The sequence below is a fragment of the Dermacentor variabilis genome, unplaced genomic scaffold (assembly GCF_050947875.1).
Source record: "Dermacentor variabilis isolate Ectoservices unplaced genomic scaffold, ASM5094787v1 scaffold_13, whole genome shotgun sequence".
Classification (NCBI taxonomy): Eukaryota; Metazoa; Arthropoda; class Arachnida; order Ixodida; family Ixodidae; genus Dermacentor; species Dermacentor variabilis.
The window spans coordinates 28,560,807-28,572,607 of record NW_027460291.1 but is presented as its reverse complement, the minus strand read 5'-3'; positions in this window follow the sequence as shown (position 1 = coordinate 28,572,607).

Genomic DNA, 11,801 nt, shown 5'->3' with positions numbered 1-11,801 from the left:
AGCCCATTGTCTTACAGCCCTTGGCGGGTCGACGGGAACGCTGTCGCGTTCCACTCTTGAAGGCGAAGCTTAAGCGTCCTCCAATTTTTTGTCTTTATGACCTATGTTTAACATTTCATTAGCAGTGGTGACAGAATTTTCAGTCCCAGTTAAAGGAAAGCTGTGGCCATCTTCAGGGCAGAGACAGCACCCACTGACCGGCACAGCATATCAGACCTACTGACAGAGAACAATGGCTTTTGTGGCACAATTATTCAGATTCGCCTCTGTGGATTTCTGTGCTTTTGAAGCTATGACTGTCGCTTCTGCAGTGCGTCTATTTGCTGTGACAATATCGCTACTCAAGTAATGTTAATTTCTTGCAGCATTGATTGCATCCGTGAAACAGAGAGCTTGATTGCATCCATGAAACATGGCGAACATGGGCCCTAAGCGCGTCGGTGCTAATGTAAATCGTCATCGGATGGTCTTGAGCGATTATAAAGGTTCCTGCTGTTGAGGCGCTCCACGGAAGGCCTAGGCAAACACGTAGCGCCCGTGCTTGCACACTCTGAAGTTCTCGAAGATTTGACTTGCATGTTTTAGCAAGCACGGGAGAGCTATAGCGTAGGAATCTGATAAAATGTGCTCTATATAACTGTAGCATGGAGCCAACTGACGATCCCCATGTTTTGGCGGCGATGAAATTGAAGACGTGAACAATAGATGTGAGCTTCTTCTTCATGTGGGCAACCTGAAGGCTCCAAGAGAGGTCCCGGTCAACAATGACACACAAAAACCATTTATGTTTTTTTGTAGGAGATAGGCTGGCCATTGATGTATACTGGATAACGAGACATCGCTTTTCGCGCAAAAGCGAGTAACGCACATTTTTCTGTTGACATGGTAAGGCCTTGTGTGTCAAGATAGTGAGATGCCTGTGTTGCTGTTTTCTGTAGCCTTGCGGGAACCTGCAGGCGAGTGACCGCTGATGCCCAGATGCAGATGTCGTCGGCGTAGAATGAAACACTCACTGTTTCCGGTAGAGATTCGGCCAGCCCAAGAAGCGCGAGGTTGAAAAGAATAAGGCTTAGAAACACTACCTTGGGGAACGCCTCGGCATGTGTAGTGGTCGGTTGTCGGACCATCTTCCGTAAGTACGAACAAAGACCTTTGTGTCAAATAGTTTCTGATCCATCGATATACTCGCCCTCATAATTCAACTGTCAAAAGTGCGTCTAGAATGGTTTGATGGGAAACGTTGTCGTAAGTGCCTTTCAGATCAAGAAAGAGGGCTACTGTTAATCGCTTCCAATACTTTTCCTCTTCTACAGATGATACTAGATCCATGACACTGTCAATCGATGAACGGCTTCGTCGAAATCCCGCCGTAGGGTCGGGGCAAATTTTGTGGTGTTCAAAGTACCATTCGAGACGCATGAGGATCTTACGTTCTATGAGCTTCCTGACGCAGCTGGCAAGTGCTATAGGTCGATACAATGCCAATTCGAGCGGTTACTTTCCTGCTTTTAGTAGCGGTACCAGGTGGCTGCGTTTCCATTCCTGTGGGATGACACCATCTCGCCATGAACTATTAAAAGGCTGAGCAGTTATCTTCGTGCTACTCGACCTAGGTCGCGCAAAGCAGTGTATGTTATGCCATCGGGCCCTGGTGAAGACGAACACCTACAGAGCACCATAACAGCTTCTAACTTTTCCGTAGAGAATGGAGCGTCCATACTTGTATCTCGTGGACCGGGGATGTCACCTAAAGTCATGTCAGGTACTAAAATTGTGCCGCCGGCGACTTTAGAACGAAATTCCTCCGCAACGTCTATCTCACTGCCGTTTTGTTAGAGAGCAAGGGCATTAAAAGAGCGTCTTTCCTGAGGACTTAAGCAAATACACCGTAGGGCACGCCCCACACGGGGCAATGGCTTGCAGGGATCCAGTGACTCGCAAAAGCTTTTCCGTGTTTGATCCGCTAGCTTATTCATTCGGCGTTTTATCTTTTGCATGCGCTAGAGCTTCTCTGAGGTCAAGAATTGACTTCGTGCGCCTGTACCTACTTTCAGCTCGGCGACGTAGTGCACAAAGCCTTTCGATGGGTTTCAATATCAGTGAACCACTGCACGCACAAAGTCAGGCAACGTGACACCAAAGTTAAATCAAGGCAGCCCCTTTACGTTGTTCCTCGCAGAAATGTCGGGCTTCCCTCATTTGGAAGACACAGGTTGTGGCCTGATGCAAAGGATATTAGTGACCTGCCCCTCGAATTTATCCTAGAGCTTCCCCGTATATGGTGGTGAGCGTTGAAGTCCCCTGTAGCTATCCAAGGACCGGGAGTAGCAGCCATAATATCTTCCAGTCTTTTGCTATCAAACCGATTTGTTTGGGAACGGCAGACGTCAATAAGAGTAAAACACAGCCTCTTCTTTTTCACAGTAACACAGACGTATTGGTTACATTCGTGTGGCGCTACGGGTTGGGAAAAATGCTTAAGGTGCTTGCGAATGCAAAGCAGAACCTTACTGCTACGGACACACGTAGCTGAAACAAAAGGTTCATATCCTGGTAGTCTTTTGGAGGCTAAGTTCGGTTCACAGATGATCAGTATAAGAAAGTGGTTGTCAAGCACGAACTGTAGAAAATCCGAAATACGTGACATCATGCCTCTCGCATTCCATTGGAATATAGAGGCACTTTTAACATCATCCCGGAACGATTGCTGTTGTCGATGAGCCATGGATCTGCTGTAGAAGTTATTAAGCACTGGACTTCTCAAGGCTTGCTAGCACCGGATTAACGGCATTTAGCACTCGCAACGCACTTGGAGCTATTGGTGTCTGTAGCTAGTCCAGAAGAACACTAATGGCACTCATCAGAGACCTGGTCATGACAACAATTTGTTGATCTTGGTGCGACAATTTATCAGAAACAGACAAGTGTCCCTTGCTGTAGAACTCTGATTTCGCTCAGTAGGGGCATGTAGCCTCAGGAGTGCAGGACAAGCGCCAGCAGCCGTGCTGTTCGATGCACCTTTGTCCTTTGAGCTGACTGCGTTTGGCCTGGGCGGAAGAGTGGGTGGTAATGTACGTGGCTGGCGTTCTGCAGAGGCTTCGGAGATTCTTGATCGACGTCGGCGACGTGATCATCGTCGCTTAATAAATGTCACTGCTTCTCGGTGAGACGAGTGGTCACTAACCATTTTCTTCAATATTGCCATTTCCTTTCGAATAAAAGGGCATTCCTTCGAGGATGCATCGTGAGGGTTGCTGCAGTTTGTGCACTTCAGCACACTGGCCTCGCACGTGTTAGTGGTGTAGGGCCCAGTGCAGCGAGAACAGACGGTAGTGTTATAGCACACACTACTCACATGGCCAAACGTCATGCACTTCCAGCGCTGCAGTGCTTTTGGTTTAACGGGGCGAAGTGCCTGTCGGAAGTGGCCCACTTTTACATGCGATTGGAGGGATTCGCCCTTAAATATGATCTTAACACACCGTGACGTGTCGAGACGAAATGCGTTTGTGATTTTGGCGTTTCTGTAGCCAGCTTGATGAAGATCGACAGATCGGAGTAAACAATGGTCTCGTCAACATCGCAAATTACGCCAGTACAGACTTGTTTGCCCAGCGGTATATGATGGCGGACTTTCATCCCGTCAAGTTCCGTGACTTTGCGCAAAGAATGCAACGCAGCCAAGTGTTCTACGTCAATCGCAAAGACGTTCTTACGGGTGTTCACTCTGATGTCTTTGATTTCATTCGGAACCAGCGCCTCTAGATGTGAAGGCACGTCTTCCCTGTTGAGGCGTCTCAGGTTGCCAGGGGCGAGAACTGGCGCGAACAGGATGGTGAGCACCATAAATATTTCGTTTAGCGCAAAACAACGGACATAAGAAAAGGCGACAGGACAAGGCGCTACTCTCAACTGACATCATTTTATTGCGTCACTCCTTTATAGACAGCAGAAACTAGAGGAACATGCGCAGTGAGCACCGTATGCAGGAACCACCAACATCCGATCACAAGAGCGCACTCATGCGACAGCATCTAAAAAATCATATTCAGCACTGTACAAGTTTAAAGAAGGCACACTAATGCACTGTGACCCTACTGACTGTATGAAGAATGCTTCCGATAACTCTCGGGCGGTCGTATCGCGGCTCTTTTTCAAAATCGTTGTATCACGAAACATGGGTTTGCATTTGCATATCTTACAATGTTGAGCCAAATGGGAACCTGTGCCTATTGGTATGGATCGCTCATGCTCTCTAAGGCGCTCGTTGACACAGCGGCCTGACTGCCCTACATACACTTTGCCACATGACAACGGAATCTTATAAACCTAATCTACAAACTTCGCGTGGTTCTTTTCACAGTCTGGTTTTTTTATTTGTTTTAGAAATACGGCTGCACAACAACGACAGTTTCTGAGGAGCAGAAAACACTATCGGAATTTGGTATCTAGTGGCGACATTCTTTAGATTGTGAGCCACTCTATGGCAATACGGCACAACTTCAGGCCTCTTTTGTGTACTACAATTATTTTTGTTCCGCTTCCCTTTCAGTTTCTGAAGCAATACCTCTGAGACTGACGTCACCACCACACTTGGGTATCCCGCAGCCTGTAGCCTATTTAACTGTGCATTGAAGCTCTGGTTCGCAGAGTGATGGCAAGATGGCATGGTGAGCACCTCGGTATTCCGCAGAGATCTCAGGGTGGACTCACTCAAATTCGATGATGCGCTGAGAAACCTCCGCTTTGCTTTACGACTCCGCCCGAGCTCGAAGGTGTCAGAACAAGAATCTTCACTGCTGACATAGTACTGCATGGTGTCGTCGCTGCCAGTGTCGCTCTCGGTGACGTTGTGCTTCTGGAGGCAGCCGCCGTGCGCAATGCCGAGTCCGGCGGACGCGCGCGAGGCTCCATCTCCATCGCAGTTAAGGAGGAAACAGCAGTTCACTGGCAAAGTCTAAGTAATTTACAACATGAGTAGAGCTTGAAGACTCGGCGTTCTGCCCGAAAGGCACTTCGTCTTCTTCTCCCTAAAACGTAATACAGGTGTCCGCTGTATTCAATATACTCTGTCTAGTTGAAGAAATGACATATAAGGGATGGAGGGATACCGGACTTGTGTAGAAAAAAGTGGAGTGATTCGGTCAGGCACGTACCCAAGGGGGCCCTCGGGGGGCCCATGCCCTCCTCCCCTCAAATTAAGCGGCATACCCCCCCCCCCCCCCCCCGCAATTGCCACCACTCCTCAGACACATTCCTAAAGCGCCTCCAAATTAATCTTGACACTTGACAACTATTCGGCGGCGAACATTTTGCTGGCTTTTTCACTCCTTTTTGATGGCGGTAGTTATCGGAATCTCCTGGGGTGTGAAGACCAGTTTTCTCATCGATTCGGTGCCCGCGCATTTAGCTCGAGATGCATTCAGTTACCACCATGTATTGCAACGGTCACGCACATCGCTCTTGCTTCGTTAGTTCATACTGCTTTGCTTAGACTGATCCAGGGACCAGGAAAATGATTTGTTCGTAGTCAGCTGGGCTGTACGCTCGTGGAACGAGTTGCGGCCGGAGAAAACGCCAGTTGCATTTAACTTTTCTATTTGCTTCATTATTTCTTTTGTCGCGGACCGCCGCGACGCTGGCTGATCCTCGGAACCATATACCCGTGATATGCGTTAGATAACGTCGAAAATAAGATCATGCGAAACAGCGTCCTTCATCAAACCCTGCAAAAACCGTTAAATCCACAAGAAATATGCCTGTCCCCCGTTACCTCGTCTAGTGTCTCCCTGACTGTACAGCCCTTTTCGTGCAAAATTGGCAACTGGAAGTAAGAGTCGCAAGGAGTTGAGAAACTAAGCGATCTACTAAGGGAGAGAGCCGGGGCAACAACCGAACAGGAAGGAAATGCAAAAATTAACAAATTTAACCATTGCTTGTAAAAATATTTATGGATGAACATCTTTTTATTTAAAAAAGAAGTAGAGAAAATGCCGCCAGAACTAAAGAATGATTCCGTGTGTTTTGAATGATGCTTACCTTTCCCCAACAAATCAGTTTGATAGCGAAAGACTGGCAGATATTATGGCTGCTACTCCCGGTCCTCGGATAATAACAGGGGACTTCAACGCTCACCACCATATATGGGGAAGCTCCAGGATAAATTCGAGGATAAATATCTAACCTACTTGGTTGGAACGCCCTCCTCCCCTCGCTGCCTTGCCCGTCCCCGCTTTCCTCCTTTGCGCGCGCTAATCTAGGCACCTTCCTTTTCGGCTCACCCTTGCACGCTTTCACTCGCCGCCACAGCATATGGCGCGCGGCCAATGCATTTCTCCGCAAATATCGGGAATTATTATCTCGAAACTCGAGTCATCCTGATAATTCTTTCCATGTGGATCCGCCTTGCAAAGTCCATGGCTAGAACTTGCAAATTGCACTATGCGCCATAAGGTAATCAGGTAAAAACTTCATTATCGACTTTTTGTTAATTATTCGATTATGCATTTCAATTGTTTGTGCATGTCCGCCTCTTCCAGTAGACCAGCTTATGAACTACAATTGTGCAGCCTGCCACTGGAAACCTTTAAAGTTTTTTTTAAAGAGTTCTCTGAAACGCCCTGTATAAATGCGCTGTACGTTGGCCACATGCATAGAAAAGGTGCAGCGACCCTTTCATTTGGCGCTCTAGTGGAGCAGATACCCCATGGCCGCAAAGGAAATGAAGTAATCCAAGTGACAAGAGACCTAACCAAGGCGCCCGTGCTTGGTTAGGTGTGTTACGCGCCAAGCTTTCCGTGACGCAGAGCCCAATGTTAGAAATGATCGTGCAGCTGCAGTGCAGTGCGGCCTTGTGCAAAGTATTCACATCATGGTCAGCGTAGTTTAACCGTTTCACTACCAGAGGTCAACTTCGGAGACCTGCTTCCCGATAAGCGATGGGAAGTGACATCACCAATGTAACTCGCCCCTTTCTGTTTTTCTTTACTTCTTTTACTATGTTGTGTGCTTTGCGGCTGCGGTCAATTGCTGAGAGTTTAAGGAAATGGTACCATTAGTTCCGTGGTTTCTCATCTTCGCACAGGCCAGTACCACACAAGTCCGTGACGTCGGCGAGCGCAGGCAAGCGAAGCGGTTGCCGGCCGTGGAATTTCCTACAATCACTAGAGGGAACTCTGGCGCTGCGATTGTTCAGCCGCCATAGGCATGATGGGTAATACATCGATTTGTCTGGTCTTGGTGCTTGGGGTTTCAGAGGTTATTATGGCTTCGTTTATTAGTCTTTATCTGCGCCTGAAATTGGCCTACATTTCAAAGTACCTAATATTTTTTAATGCAAAGGGTAATAAGACTCTTCAAGCAATTGTAGTGGTTGCGCTTTCCCATTCATCCTTGGCGTAATCGCTTTAATATCGCGATTCTGTGCTAGAGGTCCTCCGTTGTAATCCTGCCGCCAGAAAATTATAATATTGTTCATTTAATCATTTAAAACGCCATACTTTTCTCAAAATTATCACTTTGCGAAGTCATGAAGCCATTCTAAAGCCAGACGGATGAAGTTTAGGGACATCCATGTAATACTCTTCCTTCCCACGCTGGCTGAACTGCCATGCCTGCATCTCCCGTAGACACTAGCGCCGCAGTTCCCTCTGGTAATTGTATGAAGCTCTATGAAGCCGGCTACCGCTGCCGTCGAGGATTGGAGACTACTATTAGAACGCTCAAAAACTCAGTGACCTTCCACTCTGTGAAGAAGTATGACCAGCGAGGCTGTGTATCTGGGCCCCTTAATGGCGAACTGCACCTCCGCCGCGGGTCGGCCCGGCATTGCACTATCTTCGCGATCGGCCCAAGTATGGAGACTGCTTAATGCCTTCTGCACCTCCGCCACGGGTCCGCCCGGCATTTCACGATTTTCGGGATCGGCCCACTGCTTCACCTCCGCCTCGGGTCGGCATGGCATTGCACTATCTTCGCGATCGGCCGAAGTATAGGGAGTACTTAATGCCTGCTTCACCTCCGCCACGGGTCCGCCCGGCATTTCACGATCTTCAGGATCGGCCCATGTCTGGGGACTGCTTAACGCCTCCTTCACTTCCGCCGCGGGTCGGCCCGACATTGCCCTAGGATAGGCCAATGTATGGGGAGTGTTAAAGTGCCCCTCCCCAGGCCCCATAGCAAATTTTGGTTATACGCTGGAAGTTGTTGCGTGTCCTCTAGGGAGGGTTCTGCCGCAAAAAAAAAAAAGAAATTCAAACCGGCTCCATAATAGCCGCGATGGAAATATTTCAATGCCGCGAAACCATGATTTCAGCAGGCGGGCTCCACTGCCAAGCAAGACGCTCTCTCCATTCACCCCGTCTAGCCTACGCAAGCGAAATTCCTTCCCTGCATTCTCCCATACTGGACGTTGAGCATCGCGTGACGCCTACGACACAGGCCCCACTTTCATTTCTTTTTCTCCTCGCTTTTTTTCAGCGCTACGCACTTCCGCCGACGGCGTCGCACGCGAGCTGTCGTGCCGTTCGCGCAGCGCACGATTTTCTGCGCTGTGCACAAGGAAACATGACTAGCGGTATAATTCAGTGCTACACGAATACTGAGGCAGAACAAGCGAATCGCAGAGCATGATGACGCGCTGGAACACGGTGGAAATGGCATAGTTTTGGTACCTGCGCCCGTGACTGCACGACCCTGGGAACAAGCAGACGAAGCGGAAGTACATGCACGGCCGCTCTATCCAAAAGCACAAGGTGCGGCCCGCTGCGTCGCGCCTGAACGGCGTCTCGGGCCTAGTTCTCCGTGCGCCCGCTGCGGCGCCACTGCTCGGGGTTGGCTGCTGATAGAGAGCGCCTTCACAGCTGCGTCGGCACGCGCGATCTCCCCTCCAGTCAACGCGCAAATAATGCGTTTTATATTTCGAAATTGCAGACAAAATCTTTTAAGTCGTCATTGGAAGTGCTGACTACGCCACAAACGCCAACAGATTGTCACAGGGGTGGAAATCTGTTCTAGAATACGCCTGAACGCTATCCGTGACGGTTGCCCTTATGATGCACGACCGGGTGATGCACTTCTATCGAGAGGTTCTGCTTGAAGGAATCTATCAGTACTTTTATTCACTTCTCGTGAACACGTACGCAAAGTAAAAACTTTACATAGGGAGAACTTGTACCGAGTCTCCCAAGTAACGCAAACTAACTTTGACGAAATAAAAGCGCTTATCATTGCAAATAATCATCAGTGGATTGTTTCTCATGAAAACGAAGCATATTGAGTGATGCTAGAGGTTATCTAAGGAGTGCGCCCCTTTTAACGAAACTTCAAAAGACCTCTGCTTCAAACATGCTCATACCCTTTATTTGAGCACGCTTTCCATAGAACACATTCCCGCAGGATTCTTTCATTGTAGGCAGGTTTTTTTTCCCCTGAAGTGGCTACATGGTTGCTGATAAAAACAGCAGCTTTGTCTCCTTTTTCCGCTCTTTGTAATACCTGCACAAGGGACTGAATTTCGTTGTTTTTTTCATATACTAAGAGGCGGTTTTTCATTTCGTCCCGTTCGGACTGCAATTTTTTCAACGCTTCTCCTTGACGGGCAACTTTTTTTTTTCAACGTCTTGACTGCTTTCTTTGAATGTTCTAGGACGCCCACAATATATAATGTAGCTTGGCAGGCCTGGTCAACAGAAAAACTACGTTCAGAGCATGATTCTAAGGCAGTCTCTGGAACTAGAGCTTCCACCTCGTCACTGAGAAACTGCAAGGCACTTTCGATGTCGGGGCTTTCTCCTGAGCTGCCGCAATTATCGCTTGCCTCAACTACTGTGTCATCAGTAAAGTTTCTTCGATGGCGTTTTTTGGGCTGCACATTCTCTTTTTGCAGGCACTGTGGATATTTGCAAAACACGGTCGGTACCACATTCGGAAGCAGGAGCCTAAGTTTCGTGTTCTTTTTATGTTCACTTTCTGTAAAGTGCAGGGAACATACCAGAGACCTATTGCTCGGTTCCCACTTGCTCCTTTTCCCGACACTCCTTGGCGAGATATATTTTTAGCCACGCTTCTCGACGCTCCAAGTCACAGGGGAACTCGTGATATTTCACAGTCGAGTCCTTTTTGCATTTGTGTCGCAAAGTGGCACACAACAGTTGCGTGGCATCGCGCCACATGAACGAGGCTGGCTACGGCACATACACACACACATCGAAGAGCCTTAAAAAAGCACAGCAAGTACAGGCAAACTTGCTCACACACAAGCACGCAAAAAAGCACGAGATTAATGCATATCGCACAAGGCAAACACTTTCTGACGCGAACCAACTTGCTCACACACACGCACGCGAAAAAAGCACGAGATTAGTGCATAAAGCACGAGGCAAACACGTTCTGACGCTAGAACCAACACCCGCTTAGCCCCGGAGCGAAGTCGCGAAAGCATCCCCAAGCAGTGGCGCCCTCACCATGAAAAGCGGTCGCAACTGTAAACTTGGCCGAGACGGGCCCGCCTATTGTCCGCGGCGCGACGTAGCTGGCCGCACCTTGCTTTGCATCGAGCGGCCGTGGTACATGTCTCTTGCTTCGGTGTGAAGTAAAACAAAACAAAAAAAACACGCAGACATTCAGTTTGTGTGTTTTATTATTTCTCTAAACTTCAATTCGTCAATCTAAGCAACAGATCGCACAGATAACAGATTTCTTGAATAATTCTCGAAGTCACGTGTCACCACGAGCGACGCCACACTGCGGACACGACTACATAGGCGCCAGAGCACGACTACGCCACCGTCCGGCTTGGAACGCGGCGGCCGCAAGGAGAAAGAAAAACGGCGTTCGATTTGAAATTTCACATCTATCTGCGGCGCGTAGCTGTGTTATACTTTGCAGACACGGTCGCTATCACGCAATGTATGTTCTGCGCTTGTCAGCTCAAAATGGCCAGACCTAAAGCCCCTCCATCCACGCGTCAACGCCGCTTTTGCCAAGTAGCGCCAACCTTTGATGTGCGTCGCTGTTCCCTGATTCGTCGCTCATACCAGTTCCGCTTCTGCAGTTTCCGCTTCCGGGGTTTCCGTTTCCGGTCGTACCGCTTCTGCAATTTCCGGTTCTTGAATTTTCGCTTGTTGCACGCTCACACCTCTATGCAGAAGTGACGTCGCTTCCGCCTAAATGAGAAGCTGGGACTGCGCAAGTTCCGCTTTAAGCCAGAAGCTGAGGGGTTGAGCGAGGAAGGAGCGCGGAGGAGGAGGGAAAGGTGGTGGTGCTTAACCTGGTGGACGAAAACGTGTGTGGAGGGGCTTCAGCCAGACCTGTGGAGGGGCCCTTTAACGCCTGCTTCAGTTCCACCATGGGTCGGCCCGGCATTGTACTATCTTCGGAATCGGCCCACGTATGGGGAGTTTTTCGCTTACCACATCGACACAAAAATTTCCTTGGACGGTAGAGGTATGCAGCTTCGCTGTAAAAAGGAAGCAGTAACTAGACAGAGGAATGGAAAGTGGTGCATTGGCTTAATAAATAAGTACATTTCATTTTAACGGCATATGAAGGTAAAAAACTAGGCCACGCGCGTCTGTAATTTAATTTTAACCACTGTAATGGCTCTGACAACATCTGGGTAGTGCATTAATCCATGTAACTGAAAAAAAATAGCCGTGCTATCTTCGACATCACAGCAGCGTCCGCTAAATGAAATTCAAGAATTAACATGCGCCCACATCTTGACGCATGTCCGTTGGAATGACTTAGCAGTGGCTTGTGGCAAAAGAGGGCACCTGCATTGATGACGCTGTATAATAGCA